Source organism: Apteryx rowi, unplaced genomic scaffold (genome assembly GCF_003343035.1).
Source record: "Apteryx rowi isolate R43461 unplaced genomic scaffold, aptRow1 scaffold_175, whole genome shotgun sequence".
Classification (NCBI taxonomy): domain Eukaryota; kingdom Metazoa; phylum Chordata; class Aves; order Apterygiformes; family Apterygidae; genus Apteryx; species Apteryx rowi.
In genome coordinates, this window is record NW_020448030.1 from 317,429 (window position 1) to 335,488 (window position 18,060).

An 18,060-nucleotide genomic window follows, 5' to 3' on the forward strand; every position below is an offset into this window, starting at 1 on the left:
TCTTCTTTTTTTTTTTTTTTTTTTGATACTGGCATACAAGCATTATCTGAGTTAACAATTAGTGAATTTGTAGTCTTAATCAGATGGATATCAAAAAATAACTTTCTGCAGTATTCAACACTTTCTAGTCTCATGCTATTTTAAATAATTAATTCCCACAGTTTTCTTATTTATTAATGGATCTATTCTTCTTCCCAACCATATTAACACTCCCAAAGTATCTCCTATTAGAAGGAGCTATCTGTAGCCCTGAATATCTACAGGGGCCTTGGTCTGCCCACACTGCTCTGTATTACACATCTTTGAAAGCCTAGAGACAAGCAATAAAAAAAAATGTTAAGCAAGCATTTAGGTGAAATTTAGACCAGCTGAATTGCACCTCTTCATGAATTTCTACTTGCTAACTTTATGTTGTTTACTCTTTATCTGCTCTGGGATCTCATGCTTCACCTCTCCACAATCTGTTTGTAATAGGAGAACATGGTACAATTATGTAACCTGCCTACTTTCTTTGCTGTCTTTTTCACTTGTTCCTGAAATGTCTTAAGCAGAAGACTAGTTCCAGGCAGAGCAGCAGAACAGCCTTAGGAGATGTCCTTCCAGCAGTTGTTTTTTTTTGCTTTGCATTTCAGAAGTGAGTCAGGAGAAGCAAGGTCAGCTGGACTTCTAATTAACAGAAATCACGAATTGTGGAGTAATGGGACAAAGAGAGCTGGAGGAGAAAATAAGCGAGCAAGAAAAGAGTCCAAATTTTTTGGACTATTCCTGCTTTTTTAAACAGTTGACTGAAAATCTGAAGATGAATAAAATTACTAGACAATAAATAAAGATAAGATGTTCTTGTGTAGCTTGGTCTAGATATTTCATTACTATAGAAATAATTAACTAACCTTAGCTAGCGTGGGATTCTTTTTCTGTGCCATAAGGGAAATAATTCAGGTACATATGCTGGTTATCATTGTTTTACAGAGTGTGTCTTGGAAAGGATGAGTATTCTCTTGCTTTTAGGAAGAGGTGTTTTTTTTAAGGGATGAAACAAATGGTCAATCTGTAGAGACATACTGAATGTGTAGGAGGCAAGTCAGGAACGAAGGACCTAAAATCATCTTATTAATCAACAAACTAGACCTAATATTTTGAGTTAAAATTGGTATCTCTTGAATCACTGTTTCTGACTGGCAGTACTAAACAAGGCTCATTTTGCAACCAACTCATGAATGAAGAACATGAATACATAAGGGTTTTTTTCATTTATATGTCATAAATAATTTTAACAAGTCTCTCAGTTGTTTATTCAGGGTTTTTTTGACAGTCAAAGCAGAGAAAAATTTCATATTTGTCCCTTTAAAATATAAGAAAACAACAAGAACTCACTGTGCTTACTTAAGTAGTTTTGTCTTGATGACTTCTGATAGTCATCTGATAGTCATAGAGAAGCCAGAAGACCTACCAGACTAAGAACTGAATCCATAGTTACCTAGTTTGCCAGAAACAACTGATCTGTATCATGTCTATAGGAAATACAGTGGAAATAGAAACTGAAGAATAGTAGGTGCAAAGATATCAGACATTGTGATCTTGCAGTGGTTATTGCCCACCTATAAATCAAAACAGCAAAACACAGATTCCATTTTCCCCTTTGGTTTTGAAAAATGCCCCTCTCTATGTTTACATGTGGCCACRAAGTAAACTGAGAAAAGGAGAACAATTATATATTACTTTGCAACTGAATATATGTACATACATATACAGAGAGAGGGAGAGAAAATCAGAGCTTGCTGTAATGAGTGTTTAGAAGACTGATAAATCAGGCCACTTGTAAACTTTAAAATAAAACTTTACTAAATCATTCATTAGCAGCACACTTTGCACTAATGCTTAGATCTTCCACATTATTAATCATCACTATGTATACGAAATGGCTGTCTTTAACACTTGCATTCTGTATTTTCTGTGCATACACAACAGCACTGACCCGATGCCGTGTAATTAGCAGTGATGACTGTGGTCCATGGTGGTTCTTCATTGCTGAGGTCAAGGGGATCAGACTCAAGAGCTCTTTGACAGGGGAAGTCAGAAGTAAACAGACTTGTCTTTCTCTATAATTTTCCTCATTTATGCCTAAAGGTTTTGTGCTATTTACTCCCCACCTTGAAAGGGGGGATCTCATTTGCTCCTAATACTGCTTATCTGGGGTGGGAGGAGTTGTGTCTCCAGTTATGCTTGTGCATTCGGTAGGACGCCGTGTGCCTCTGCAGTCCTTTATGCTTACCTTGTCCTCTGCCTTGCATCTTTTTCTTACGTGAATGCCTCCTATATGCAACTTTTCTGCCCCTGTGGTGGTCACGTTGCTCCCATACTTATGTAAAATAGTTAGGAATTGTTTCTGGCTACGCCTTCAAAGAGTTACAAAATGCTTATATATTGTTTCTGGTTATACTATTTCAGTCTGCTATAATTTGTGTTAGTATTAATTATATCCTAATTAATACATTAATAATTTCTAGGTTTCACAGGCCTCTGCTTTGACTACAATTAGTTGCACTACACAGTCTGCTTTCCTACTGTGGAATACATAGATTTCTCAACACACACAAAAAAAAAAAAAAGAAAAGACTCTCCCTTTTAGCTATTCAAGCTGCACAGAGCTATTCTAGTACAGCAGTTCCAGACAGTATCTCTCTAAACAGGGTTCACAGAAGCAACCAATTTCTGGCATATGTTGTCATAATTAACACAGCTTAACAAGGGCTGTTTATATCTATTTCCTATTTGGGCATCTCTTTATGATCAGATTATTTTCAGAATTTTCTCCAGACCAGAGTGGAAATGGTAATGAAGAAAGGATCATGTGGATAGGATGTGTGCAGTTCAGACATATGCAATGAGCTCTTTGTGCCCCGAGTTCTCTCTTGCCAGGAAAAGTTCAGTGTTGTTAACTTGCTTAAACAGACCATCTCCATCTATGCTATTGTGACTTGCCTCCCGTTTCTCTGAAATAAAAAAGCAGATTATAACATGAGGGCCACTTCAGCATCAAGAGCCAAGGAGATTAATGTCTGTACTGAAGAGGCTTGGTTAAGCAAAGGTGAGTGCAGAGCAAAAGGGATGTAGAAGTTTGCAAATGGAAAGAGACGGAGATGTCTCTGGAAGCAGAACTGGACCTACAAATTAAACATGATATATTGGCATAGAATACTATTAACATTAATTTTGCTTTCAGTCCTTGACATTGAACCAGCACATAAAATCTATAAAACCAATCCAATACCTGTAGGAAAGCCACATCCTGTGGGTTGCCCATCCACAATAATTAGGTGTAGCATGCTGACATCAGCTAGAGTCATTCTCCTCTAGTTTATGGGAAAAAGCACATGAAATTCCATCCCTTAGGGTCATCAGCAGAGCTGTTTATATAAACAACTGAGATCTGCTCAAAATATTCATTACAAATAAATCAAGCATTCATCTTTTTTTCCTGGTTATAAAGAGCTGCAGAATGATTCTGGTTTCTCCACTGGTGTTGGTCATTCAAAATTATATATATTATTATATGAAATAGTTTGGATAAGCAAAATTCATCTCTGGAATTCTTCACATATTCTTCACTTCAAGTACTTACAGTCACAATTGCATGTTATTGATATCCGATGGCCAAATTATGTTCAATTGTTTCTGCTCCTGGCTGTTTTGTCCTTTTTAAGTAAGAAGTAAATAATAACACCACATGAAAAATGCTATGTACAACTTAGAAAGCAATTTTGCACCATAGGAGAGGATCGATAGATCAGAACACCTAAGGTAAAGCAAATACATTGACATCATATGCAGTTCAGGGTTTTTTTCTTTAAAATAAATTTAGCCTGTTCCCTTGGACAAATGTCCCCATCACCCTTATGACTTGAAGATCCAGAGCTTCCAATTTAGTTTCCTCCAAAAATGATAAGTTTATGCTAATCAAAATAACTTTCAAACTGAATCAATGCTCAGTAAGTGGGGAAGGCCTCATTACTCCTCTTCTCAAAAGTGCTGATGTGGACACATGATAATAGATGTTCTTGCTTATATGTGAACAACCTTTGCCTGTAAAGGTAAGTTATTAACAAAGAAAACTATTCCTCAAACATTAGTGGAAACATGCATCATTTATAGGAACCTCATTCATAGGGACTAAAAGCGGCATGAACTAGGCTGAACAGAAGATCCATGTAGAATTTAAACAAATATTCAGAAATAGTTTATTTTTACAGTTATCCATCAGTTTTTTACAATAAATGTAAGATTATTACTTGTAGTGTACCACCACTTAATTTAACTTCTTCTGAGTAAATGCACCTTTATATCTTGATGGACTTTTTGTATTTTTAAATGCATAATTCTGCTTAGTTTCTTCTAACCTGGAAATAATTGGGGCTGTGTTAAAAGTCTTGCTTAACATTGCCTAAATAATACTTAATATATAATGATTAGTACATGTAGTCAAAAACTGTAACTATGCCCTGAAAGATTAAGCTAATTACCATCACAGAATGCATTTCTTTTCAACTAGAGCTGTGGTTTATTCAGCTAAAGACAGAGGTGCATGCTCCTTTGTGCAGCATCACAACGCTACTAATAAAATGACATGAGAAAAGCATCAATTACTCAACTATAGCACAGGACATATAGCATACATCTACAACAGAATTAATTTCACACCTCCTAAATTGCTTTATATGTCTAAATTAGCTTCCTGTGTAAGTGACACGCCAGTAGCATTGCACACAGGCGTTGTTGCACTGATAATCTATAAATGAATATATTATGCCCCAGCACTGAATAAATCCATAAATGTAAAATTCTCATCAATAAACAAAATTTTATGTTTGGATGGTTTTCTTAAAAATCAATATGAAGTATAATATGTGTATCATAGTGACAGGGATAATGTAAATGTTAAAGATAGAGATGCACTTGAAAAACTTGTCGATATGGAAACTTGTTGAAACTACGTATAAAATGCTTTGCTGTATGATTTTTTTTTTCTTATTATTGTTATTCCACCTACCAGTTATGGTTATGATCCCTTTGTGGGTTTTTTTTTTTTTTTTCCGTTTTCTTGCCATAAGGTTTACATTAATGGAATAGTTTCATGATAAATATTTCACTTATGAGGTGCATCAGCTTAAGTCTAGAAAACGATTTAGTTGCTAGTGATTTTAATGCCTGTGAAAATAATACTGGCAAATATTATGCAGATTTAGAAGCAAGAAATACCTCAGACTTTAGAAATACTTATATCTAGGCTTTCTCCTTTGCTGAACTGTGTTTTGGATCATTGGTCACGCTCTTGTGGAGCAACTTCCTGTGAAGCCTGCACTGCGGAGGCTGTTACTCACCCCATTTGCTCTGCACCCCACCAACACAGAAGCGAATGTGCAGCCTTTATTCAGGGAAAAGGGCCCTCAGAGCACAGGATTGCACTGACAGTAAATGTTTCCTAAACAGTTAGACGTATCTGAATCATCCAAAAGAATGATTTAGAAATATATGCATGAAATGAATTCACCTGTTAGTACAATGCTAATTTTGACTTTTAAAAAGTTGTGATTTTTTTATGTTTTCTTGCACAAATTATACAAGATATGAAATGCTACGTATTTCAAATAAGGGCAAAGGCCTGGGAGTCAAGGTCATGAGTCACAGTTCTTTTGTTACTGATTTCCTGTTACTTAGGAAGCCCTTCATTACTCTTTATACTATTTCCATTTGGAAATTAAATCTACTTTATACTGACAAAAAAGAAAGGAAGATAAAAAAGTACAGTCTAAATGCACTTCTGCCTTGGAAGTGCAGAAGTATTCACATAGCCCTAAGACACTGCCTGTTATAAAAAGAAAATTAGCATGCTTCCTTTTTCACCCATTATTAGGTTTTACTTCATCATGTTCTTCAAGTTTGGGAAAAGATATCATGATACTGTAACAGCGGTAATATAGGAAGAGCACTGAATATACAGACAGCATGGCTCATAGCTCTTCCAGCTGTACTTACCTTGTGCTGCCAGCACTTGCTGGCTCTAGAAGCAAGGGAAAAAGTGCTAAGTTACCTGTGTCTACCAAATTGCTTCACTTGCAATTTGGGTGTAAAATCCCTGATCTGAAAGGGAGGAGGGTGTTTGTGAAGGGAAAACACTGTATTTCCTCTAGGACAAAATGAAATGAAATAAATGCACTCTGTATCTTCCTCTGTACTGTGAAAGGCTATTTACAGATTACCAAAATTAACAGCTGACTGTAACTCAGTAGTAAGTCAGCTGAAGGCATCAGGCAACATCTTCTGTTTTTGATATCAAGCTCACCTGCAAGTGCTAAGAAGGATCATTCTTCCATTGATTTTTGCCCCATGTCAGATTCATGCTAAGTTTATCCTTGACTTTCTCGTTCTGTGTCAGATTTGATGTCAACCCTGGCATTTCTGCCCTCCAGGATATACTGCCACAGTGGTAAATCAATCTTGATATTGAGGGGGACATTCATCGCTCCTAACTGAAGCCGTGTAAAAGTTGAAYGGTCAGTTTAGGCCCTCTTCAACAGTCAATGGAGAGAGAGGGAGAAAGAGAAAGAGAGAGAGAACAAAGTATCTCCAGCTCATCCTATTTAATAATAGGTGTCTGAGAGAAGACACGAATCAGTCTTTGGAAGAGCCCATCTCCACATACTATCAAGGGAGTCTAAATGATTACATTAGATCAAATGACTAACTTTGAGAGAATTAAAGCAGATCCACCAAAACTGACTCTTCGCGCCAAAGCTGCCATAACTGTCAATCTTTAACCTTCTCTATTTCTTACCCTAACTCCTTCCGTGACTCTTCATTATTTATTGTTTTCATTCTTAAAGCTCTGTCTCCCCTTCAGCTGACTCAGTGTCTTTCCTTCATCAGCCTTCTTCATTTTCCACTGTTCCAAACTATTTGAACAGGTGATTAACATATGCCGATTTTTGTTTCTATCAAAATGTCTTTAACCCTCTGTCACTCAAAAAGTTTTCCAAATGCTCTAACAGCTAGCCTAGTTCTTACTTGCAGTTTCACAGTCTAATATCACTTTTATAATTATGTATTATAATTCTGTAATTCCTTGTTCATATTCCATTACTATTACAAAATTGAGTCTGTCTGGTCTCAGTAGCTCCTTGATTTGACGCAGTGGCCTGAATATCATATATATACCATATATTGAAGGTAAGCCAGTAAAAGCTATATGTTTATTGAATAGCATTTTCTCTACAACATTTTCAAAATAAATAATGGTATAAATGCATTGACAACAGCTAATCTCAGAGGATGAAGTATGCATCCCTAATAAGCTCTTTACTCATGTTAGAGGAGAGTGAATGACAGGAAGTACAAGATCTTATCTAAAGGGCAAAATACATTACAGCACATAATAATGCACATAACGGGTCTGCTCAGATATCAGCTGTGGAAAAATGCAAGAAATCACTGCAATAATATGTTCGAAGGCAGAGCACTTATTCTAGTTATGGGTGAGTGTGCTGTTGAGATCAATTAGATCACACAACTCCTGCAGACAGTGAGAATAGTAGTAATAAAATCTGAAGCAATGAACGTATTGCACAGTGTGCTGACAAGGTCAAATTGATAGTAATGATGTGTGATGGCAGCACTGCAATAAGATTGTCTAATACTGTATGCATCTGATATTGGTTTTCATTACCTATACTCTGGAGTACAGTCAGAAGTTCACTAAAATGATAGTGATTACCCAAAGGGCAAAGGCAAATAAGACAGGTAGTTCAGCACTTGTGCATCCCTGCAAACTGCATGAAGGCAGAAAAAATTGAACCTGATGCTAGATCTACAATGCTTAGTACCACTGGGATCAAGTTGAGTTTATACTGCCTTTTATTCATTTTTAAACTGATGTGGTGCTTTAAAGAGTATGCTTAGTGAGTTTATTAAGACAGTTCATCAGGGACCATGAGGACTCTCTTCAGAGCAAAGCTACAATCTACATTATAAGAGTGTACTGTAAATCAGTCTGTAACGTGTATCAGACACAAGATATAATGTTGTTCTGAAAGCTCATGCTTCAGGTTAGTGCTGGGTGGACACTTAAAAGCTCAGGGTTGTACCCAGTACGGATAGGCCCCAAATATTCAGATGAGTATCTAATGCTTTTATGATACAGCTTCTTTGTCACTAATTTTCTGTTGTTATGTCTTACATTCCATTATTCCCCAAATTTCTTCAGTATTCTCCCTTTACTTCTTTTTTACAATAGAATGGATTTAAATATGAGCAGCTGTAGTCTCTACTGAATAAGACCTGTCACGGACAGAAAGGGTTAATGAAAAGTAAAGGGAAGGCTATATATAACAGTGCAAAGAAATGCATCCAGGAAGTTACTTCTGACCTTATCTGGTCCCTTCTCAGCTCATGCAGAATTTGAGTAGTAGAATAAAGCTAAGCAGAGAATTTTTCAATGGGCCACTTCTCTGGCTCATTTGGACATTTAGACAAGTGGTGGATTTTCTAATGTGATCTTGCATCATGGAGTTTTTTTGTCTGATTTTTTTTTTGTTTGTTTTTCCCCAAAATAATCTCAGTTCTGAAAACTCCAAGGTGACTTTTGGAGGCAGAAATGATCATTCAGAAAATGGGAGCTTGTGAACTTGGCTGCTCTTGACTTTTCTCCTCACTCTGACAGTAACATGAACACCTGCTTTTTTCCTTACTACACGAGATTTCCTGCGTGTTGTGACTCTTCTCTTTTGCAGTGTTAAGCATACAAGGAATGGAGGCTGGCATAACTGGCTTTCAATTAACTTTGTTAATCAGCTAAGTGCACATACTCTGAATCTTCCTGCCTGTGTACACGATGCTGCTTTGGCTTTTTGTGCAGCTTCTCTGACTCGATTCACAGGATTTTTGTGACTATAGCTTCATGAGAGCTGCACAGCTCTGGAGAGGTTGAGGGGAAAGAGGTGTCAGGTCGAGGAAAGCCTTTTGGGAGGAAGGGCTGGGCACTGACCCTGTTTCAGATGTGGTGGAGACGGGTAAGAACAGCAAGAAAATGGTGCTCAAGACATTTAGCTCACCCAGGCGAGTGCCTTGTGTGGGGATAGTTTCCCAAGGGTGGTAATCCTTCCCCAGCAGAGCAGGAGATGCAGCCATCTGAGGTGCTCTGTTGCTGCAGAAGAAAGATATAGCAGTCTGGCTTCTGCACATCCCAAACCCTAATTTAATGGTTTAAGTAAAAGTGTCTCTGTCTGTCAGAGGCGTGATGCATACAGACTGGAGGTTTCTGGAGAGCTGGTCCTTAAACCATGTCAAACATATGCCACTTCCCTGTGTTCAGGGATGGCTTCATTCCTGCCCCTCAGCCATCTCCCTCTGCACCAGCATGGCTGTAACTGTTATGCAGTCTCCTGCCATTATTTTTGTAACTCTGTGTTCCTGTCAATCTCCTGTCCCTTGCCTCCTTCAAAACCTTATTTTAAAAGTGTGTGGGCTCTCTCTCTTCAGTCATTACTTAATTGGGGAATTACATTGTTTGGAGAATCATTACTGGATATACACTTTCAGGAGAGACAGTCTCATTGGCATTACATTGCATCTTCTGGCTTATACATGCTTGATAGGCATTTTGAATACCGATTAGGTCCAGATCATTCCTGGTTATACCCTTTTTCTTCTTCCAAAGGCCTGGGTTTCTCCCAGAACATGTAGGGTGTTGAAAAAAATAAAATAAAAAGTCTTAGAAAATCCCACACTGACTTGTCCCTGTAAATAAGTGCCTAAGAGTTCACTTTCACATCTGCAAGCTCTCAGAAAAGTTAATGTAAGTTAATAGCACTTCTTAAAAAGTGTTCAAACTCGTGGGTGCATAAAAACATCTTTAAAAAATGGTAGCACCAATTTGTCAATATTACTTTTTAATCTACACATGATTTCTGTAGAAAATTATATATACTGCACTTTTGTTACTAAGCATAACATTTTTGCTGTAGGTTTTCTTTCCAAAAGAAGAAAAGCCACTTTCTTAATATACTGCTTTTATTATTTTATTCTTTTTCAGCTTAACTGTAAATAGCCAGCATCATTACCTATGCAGACAGAACATTTTGGAAGTTTGCTAATATCTGTTTATTATTAACAGAGTAGTATCCTAACATCTTCTCTTGTATACATTATGCACCTTCAATCAAACAAAGGCAAGCCTAAATAAGATTTGTCAGTGCTTCATTTATGCCATGCATTTTCCTTGTAAGAGCAGGTATGATTATGACTAACGCAGCCTGCATCAAGTTAACTTCCCTAAAATGCTGAAATTAAAAAGAAGAAACAAAAACACATCCATTATGTTGCAGTTATGAGTTTTTGTGCTGAATTAGAAAACATATACATGTATAAGCAGTATTACAATGGTTGTAATTAGTTCTGCAATAAGAAATGTATTAAAATTTGCCGTTATCATCTGGGAAACCCTTTCTTCTGAAACACTGTATGTGCTTCTGTGAAGAACAGAGCAAGAGAGACTCCTGCTGGCTCAGACTCTACAAAAATTAACACTTCTTTATTAACTTTCTTTTTCCCCTTCTTTATATACTTCCTATTATTCATTTGTTCTGCAATAATACCTTAAGGCTCTGAAAATGACTGAATTTGCTTGGCACTGCCCCTCAGCTCGAAAGAGCTGACTATTAGAAATTTTTAAAAATGTCTGAGACAAACAAGTAGAAGGAAGAGGAAGGGAAGAAGTTGAGGATACATTCGTACAATCACATAAACTACTTTCCAGTATAGTTTCTGTGGTCCTAAAACGTCAGGAGTGAACTACGAGGCTGCTTATTCAGTACATGCAGCTATTAGTGTAGCAAATGATTATTTGGTGTAAATAGTCTTGTTATCTATCAAAAAAAAAAAAATGCTATGCCAAACTACACTATATCAAATGATCAAGAAACATACAGTTCATAAACTGATCTTGCTCAGGTTAATTCTAGCTTCAGGTTAAATTCTAACTTGTTATGAATAAGTATTAGGGATCGCAATTATATTATTACGTGTAATAATGTGTTGTTGTGTTAATGTGGTGTTTTTCCCACAGGATCTTTGCTTTGCTCTGTGCGCAGGATGATGGTCACTGCACTGAGAATAAGGCAGCAGCTGTTCAATATTCCTTTTTATCCTCTTCCTTCAAYATGTGCCTACCTGCTATGCAAACCCTGCACTAAGGAATTATTCATTTCCTCTCGGGCTTTTTATAGTGCTCATCTCTGTATCCGAGGGCTAGATCCTTAAAAGGATTTAAGGGCTAGATACACAAAGGTATTTAAATATCCAGCTCTAGGTTAGCTTAGTAGGAACTAGACACTGAAAAGAAACACTGCTGTATCTTTGAGGATTGCAGGTCACAGGTCTGAATGTCCCCTAGGGTAACCTGTACTTCAYATAGCGGCAGTGCAAAGAGGCCCAAGCAAGCCCCAACCCCAGGCTGATATTTCTAAATCAAGGAACAAAATGCCGTGAAAATATTGTAGTTGCACCCTCCAAAATAGTATAACGCTCCTCCTGAGCAACTAATTTCTACTTTTCAGGAGGACAAGTAATCCCAGTAACTCCTGTTTTGGGAGTTAATAAGTGTTTCTGTCGCCTGCTGTTTTGTACACTACAAATGTTTCTTTAGACACCTCAAGTCCAAAAGTCTCAGATCATCTGCTCGTTTGCCGTTCAACCCTTGAGCTGCCTAAACTTCACCTGTAGTGTTTTTTGGGGGTGTTAAAGCATCTGCTTCTGGCCATGCATCAAATTATTGTGTTTTGCCGGCACTGAACAGCATTGTCCTTGCCAACTTCTCAGCCACCACTGGGTTAAAATTAAGGTTTTGACCATTATGTAACCTATGGTTAAAAATACAAAAGGTATTCTCAGAGATAGTTAACCTCACAGAAAATACAGCTGGGAGAATAAGAATACCCTTTTAACCAATAGTTTTGTAGTTAGGGATTCTTATGGGAAATGGAACATCCTCATTAAAAACCCTTCTATTTAAAGGGACTTCAACATATATTTTCAGAGCTTTTGAGCACTTCTGGCTCCCACTGACTTAAGATTACAGTTGTCAAGATGAAACATTTTTGAAAATAGATTTTACGCACTTCATCTTGAAAAATGCATTCCTGAGTACTTTAAAGCAAAGGGAGAAACATCAGTGATTTGCCCAGTATCACCCTTTGTGAAAGGGTTTACCATAGAACCCATTTTGCAGAATATTTCCAGATCTTCCTTGAGTTCTGAACCATCCTCTCTTGCTCTCCTTTCACATCTTCTTCTAGAAATAGGATAGTGATTTCCCTATAACATACATGATACAGGCAAAAAGGCAGCAAGCAAAAAGGGAAAGAAGATATAATATCATGCAGTTAAAGTTGAGAATAGAGTGCATGAGAGTGTGTGACTTCAAATGATGTGTGACAAGCCATACCATGAGGCAAGTTGTAGGCTCAAGAGAGTGAAATAGGGCTCAAGCAGTCCCTGTGGACATATGTATTTCATTGAGATGTCTAGACGCCCTTCATCTCAGCGGGGGACCTGAGGACACCTCCACGCTCCTTCCACTAGAGCTCCCTGGCCACTACATGACACAACCTTGTGGGGGTACACATGCCCGTCCCACCATCCTGCACATTGGGGAGCCCCAGGACACATGGTGCAGCTCCCCGAGGTGGCAACAGCCACCAGCCCAGCCCAGCCACAGCACCTGGTTGCTCCTCAGCTGAGCTGCCTAGCACAGCCATCTGACATCTGCCATAATCGTGAATTTACCAAGCTGGAGGAGGATAAATCAGCAAAAGATCCCAGGAGAAGGTGAACGTGCTGAAATATCCTATGCTAGGAGAAGAGGTTTTGCCCATCCTGGAGCCCATTGATCCTGACTGATGGTGAAGGCAGTGGGCCAATTTTCTTTCAGTTTGCTGCTGCTGACTAGATTTTTTCCAGCTGTGTTAACCCAATCGGTAATTTTGCTTTGTAGGCACAACTGCACCTCAATTTACTACACTATATTATTTCTGAATAATTATTGGCTGTTCTATTATTTAATATTGCCAGCTTTTTTAGCAATCAGTTAAGTGTTAGCTCACACTGTCTTCTGCATACATGGGCTAGGCTAATTTTCAGCTACTCGATAACAATAAATTATAGAAGGCGTGGCAGAAGATCTGTGTTTTCTTACTGCTTGACAGCTTGTGAAGTGGGAGCCGAGGACTGAGTGAGGCGGAGAACTCCTGTAGCAGAAGCAGGAAATCACAAACAGTTTCCTCTGAAGTCTAAAACAGCCAAGAATAAGGGTACTTACAACAGACAGCTGTCACCTACTTGAGTACATTTATGTTGCCTCGCCCTGCTGATGTTGAAGGGGCAAATGGGTTCAGAAAGCTCAAGTCTGTATTTAGGTTTTTAATAGTATATTTAGAGCTTCAGCTTAGTATTCAAAGCAGAACTGAAGCTAAATTAATTTTGCCAACTGAAAGTTAGGTGGGGCCTTGATGTATTAAGTTGAAAACACAGATTCGGGCAGGAAGAGGAACTCATACTGCTCCTGGGAGCCAGGAACGGGGACAGGGACAGGACGGCAGCAGGGGGGACTGTCCTTTGTTCCTTTCCCATCATCAAAAGACAAGAAGAAGAGAGGTTCCTGGTCCTCTCTCAGTTGTTTCACTCCTCATTTCCCAGAGGAAGCAAAGAGGCAGATGAATCTATTCAGCAGCGTGAAGAAAAGGTTTTTGTGATTTCAGTATTGCCATAAATACTTTAGGACTTACAGCAGCACACTGTTACTGCATTAGCAGGTAGCAAGAAGCACGTTTGACTGTGCTAAGCCAGGTGTCAATAAAGAGCTAAGCTGAATTACCTATAAGTAAAAAAATCATTAATCTTAAAGTTTCAAAAGCACTGTTTGCCTTTTCCCAGTTTCTGAAATTTTCTGTAGCTGCGCAATGCAGCCAGGTTCATTAAGTAAAAACCAGCTGAGTTTATATTTCATAAAAGTGACTTTATCTACAGTACTGAATCATGTTATATTACTTACAAATATTTGGTCACATTTACAAACAGCTATTCTTGTAATACTTTTTTAATTTTGCACAAGTACAGGTAATAACAGCAAAAGCTATTGTTACAATTGCTAGAGCTGTTTAAATGTGAAAATAAACCTGAACTAGGTCTTTTATATAAATGGAAACTCATGTCTGCTGTCTGAAGACTTAAAAATATACAAAAAATATAAGCACATTTTTCTATTGCAACTGCTGGGCCTGATCCTGAGGATGTTCATCAGAACAAAAAGGTGTGAAATACTTGTTCATAACTCAGCCTGGATATAGCCAATAATAACTTTACTGAAATATAATGCTGCATGTGTTTATTAATCTTTGCCTTGATCTATATTAGAACTTTGAACTCTATAAAAGTATCAGACTTGCTTTTCAGTGCAGCTGTGAAAGTTAGGTAGTAAATGTTATTGCTAAAGAAAATGCAATGACGTATTTGTTTCTGTGCATGGCCTGGGGGGATCGGCACAAGTTTTCAGATTAATGTTTTTAAAATTAATTAATTGTAGCAACCCTTATGCCAGCGTAAATATAGCATTCCCTCGTTTGTGCCTAGAATATACTAACTGCAGATTTCTTGCTGGTGAGTATCATATTGCATAATAAATATGTAAAAATTTCAATGAAGCATCCGTTCTTTTCAGCATACTTCCATAGAGAAGACAACCTCTAAGTATGTAGCTTTAGTGTTATTAAGAAAGAAATCATATATGTTGATTATATCTTAAAAGGTATTATAATCGCTTTGATTTCCAGTTTCTGAACAAAAAGGCATTCCAACATTATCTTCAATGTGGTTGAAAATATGTAATTCTTAAAAGAACTAGATTTACCACACTCAGTTAAGTAGCACATTTGTCTACATATAATATGGCCAAGACTGACAGGACAGCTTGGAGAGAACAGTGCTACTGAAGATGACTAAAGTGACAGAATCTAGTTCAACAGGATTGTATTTCAATGCTCTTCAAGTATTTTTATGCTGAAGCAAACTTTTCAAGTATATTAAGGTAAAAACTTATTTGTAATCATTTTTCTCACCTCAATTGCTAAGATACTGCAAGCTCCATCCATGCATGGAAATGTCTGTCGTACTGATGTATTTTATATTTAGAAGAGACTGTACTTCCATCTGCATCTGCACATTCACAGCTCATCTTCTTCTGCTTAATCCTGTAAAATACTAAAATAAATAGGAAAACAAAAGGTCTGTAGTGATCTATTCCATTCCCTTTGAAGCACAGCATTAGGGATTCTGATCTGAGAAGCAAGAAGAGAAGTTGGAGAAAGAAGTTAATAAAACTTAGTTTTCATAAAGCAAAAAGTGATTGATGTAGCTTTTTAAAGAGTCAGCACAGACTAAATACAAATTTTTAGTATGCTGTGATGAAGGTACACAATCAAGAATAGCAAATCCAATTTTATACCAATAGTTTTCTATTATGAACCTTTAAATTTTGTTTGCATTTTGCAAAAAAATAATAATAATAATAATCAGATGTGGAAAACAGATGATCCCATGATCATTTGCTCTTTGTGCAATGCAACTTTTATGGCCAGGATATTAAAATAAAATGATAATTAGAGGAAAGCAATACTCTTTCATTCTACTTATTGTACTGTATTGGTGTATACAGTTCTTTAAAAAGACTGCCCACATCCTGTTGCAGATAAAGAACCATTTGATAAATGAGTTTAACACACAAATGTCTGCCTGAGATAAAATTCTGCCTAAATTTCAGGCAGGCATTTGTGTATGAAATCCTTTTATCACATTGTCTAAGTTAGGATGTGACCAGCTCTTGTAACACAGGAAAAGCAAACTTCCCATTAGTCCTTACAACAAACTATTTGTGAATTACAGAAACAAAGACTTTATGACTTTAAAGACTTTATGAATAGCAATGAGAAACCCGGTGATACTTTTAGGATGAGGTTGTTAGTTGCAGGATGCAGACATACATACATATATATGCAGAAAACAGTGCCTTCCTGGCTACCAAACTATTAATCCAGCTCTCATTTCACAGCGGACCAGAATAAGTGGGTGTGTCATTTGTTTTAAAAAAATAGTTCAAAGCCCACTTCTTCAAAATAAGAACTTCTTAATAGCTACAAACTAGTGTGTTTTCACATGTGCATGCTATTATTTTGGAGGACACTCTGATGTCACTGTCATCTGAGAGTGACTGATTAACTAAAACTGCTTGGAATTTGCCAAAATGTTGTTTTTTCCAGAATTGCTTTTCACATCCAATAATAATGTCATCCCTAACTGTACAATATATTGCATTCTTATCAAAATTCTGGACAGGGACAAGTTTCATGAAAAAAAAAAAACAGGCTTCCTGTTTTGGAAGTCATTTCTAAAATATGTGACTATATCCCATACTGGATAAGGGAAGGTGAACATTTCTTGCTTCCAGCCTTACCCACAAAAGTATTCCAACATAGCTGATCCCCAAATCTATGAGTAGTTTCTCTGAGCTGCTAAGCAGATAATCTGGGAGGAGAATGTTTTGCATTTTGTGGTTTTCCCTTGTTAAAGAAAGGTTTGCATATTTCCTGCTTATATATGCTTAGTGTAACTACCAGCATCATCAAGATTTATTCCATTTTTTCAGTTTTTCTATCCTTACCATAAGAAAACAATGCAGTTCTTCAGACATGGCTGTGAATAAAGGCTGATATTTTAGCAGTAGTTATTACACAAAAAAGAAAAAGTATATAGGTGCCAAATCAGAATATCATGTGCCTCTATTATTGCAGGAGAGTGTCAGATACTCTTTTTGACACCAGCAGTGAAGGGAGTACAGAATCAGAGATTATAAAAAGAAATGAATATTACATCTCTTGAAATATTTAAAATAAAACAGATCAACACATTAGAATATATGTTTGCAGAATATACATGCAGTAGCTGAAAGTTGACTTGTTTTTAGAAACTCTGTAATTTAATAATTTAATAGCTATTGACTTCCATGCCTCTCAAATGAGTCCATATTCAATATTTTCTGTATAATGGCAATTTGTCTTTGATTGCCAGTATTTTTATTATTTGGTTGGCAGAAGACTGAAATGAGATACCAAGTAACTCAAAAGACTATTCCTGAAACGTTAATTCCAACAAAGTATCTTTGAAAATGCGTTGTCTATGACTTTTTGTGGTCCTTAATATCAGTCTTGAAACTGAAACTTTTGAAAAAGTTTGCAGCATGTTTCAATGTATCTCTATACAGATGTATATGTAGTGTGATATGATCAAAAGGCAACTGAAGTTAATGGACACAATGCCACTACCTTCAGTGGCCTTAGGATCAGTCCTTATATCCTTTTGAAGAATGGGAGAAAATGCACACAGTATAAACTACAGGCATTCATGGTATTTAACTCTGACCCTCACTAAAAACAGACAATTCACAATTTTAACTGTACAATTTCAAATTTAAACTCTTTGGTTTCTGCTTTCCATGATAAAGATAATGATAATAAAAATTTCTCTGCATAGAAGGAAATAAAAGCTGAGAATCTCTGTCACTGAATGAATGTTAATAAATTAAATTCTTATGGAAATTGGCATTCATAGATCCAGAATATATTTCTCTAGGCTCTTACATCAAATTCTCAGAAGGCATGAGCAGATTTTTAATTCCTACTTCAGGTTAATACTGCCTAACATTTTAGTGATGAAAACAAAACTGACTTTGAATGTGAATGGTTTGTGGGTTACTACTGAAAATACCAATTAGAAATGAAAACTGCATTTCTGTCTGCTTTTGTAGTTTTAGTTATACACATCCTTCTTATGGCTACTTTTTTTCAGAACTTTTAGGGATTGGAAAATTTTATTGAGCTGTTGCTGTTTCTGCTTTTTTGCTACACACTTTAAAGCATTCCTCAGTGGACTTCCTCTTGCCCTACAGTTCTATCAGCTGCTGGG

At 37.0% G+C, this 18,060-nt stretch overlaps 1 long non-coding RNA gene across 1 annotated transcript; it reads right to left on the bottom strand.

The window, feature by feature from the left end:
* Nucleotides 1–2,783: 2,783 nt before the first annotated feature.
* Nucleotides 2,784–16,137, bottom strand: LOC112963742. The gene is made up of 3 exons (XR_003252705.1): nt 16,087–16,137; nt 15,162–15,303; nt 2,784–2,993 (listed from the first exon to the last, which is right to left on the bottom strand). It is a non-coding gene; the product is annotated as an uncharacterized LOC112963742 (long non-coding RNA).
* Nucleotides 16,138–18,060: the final 1,923 nt, after the last annotated feature.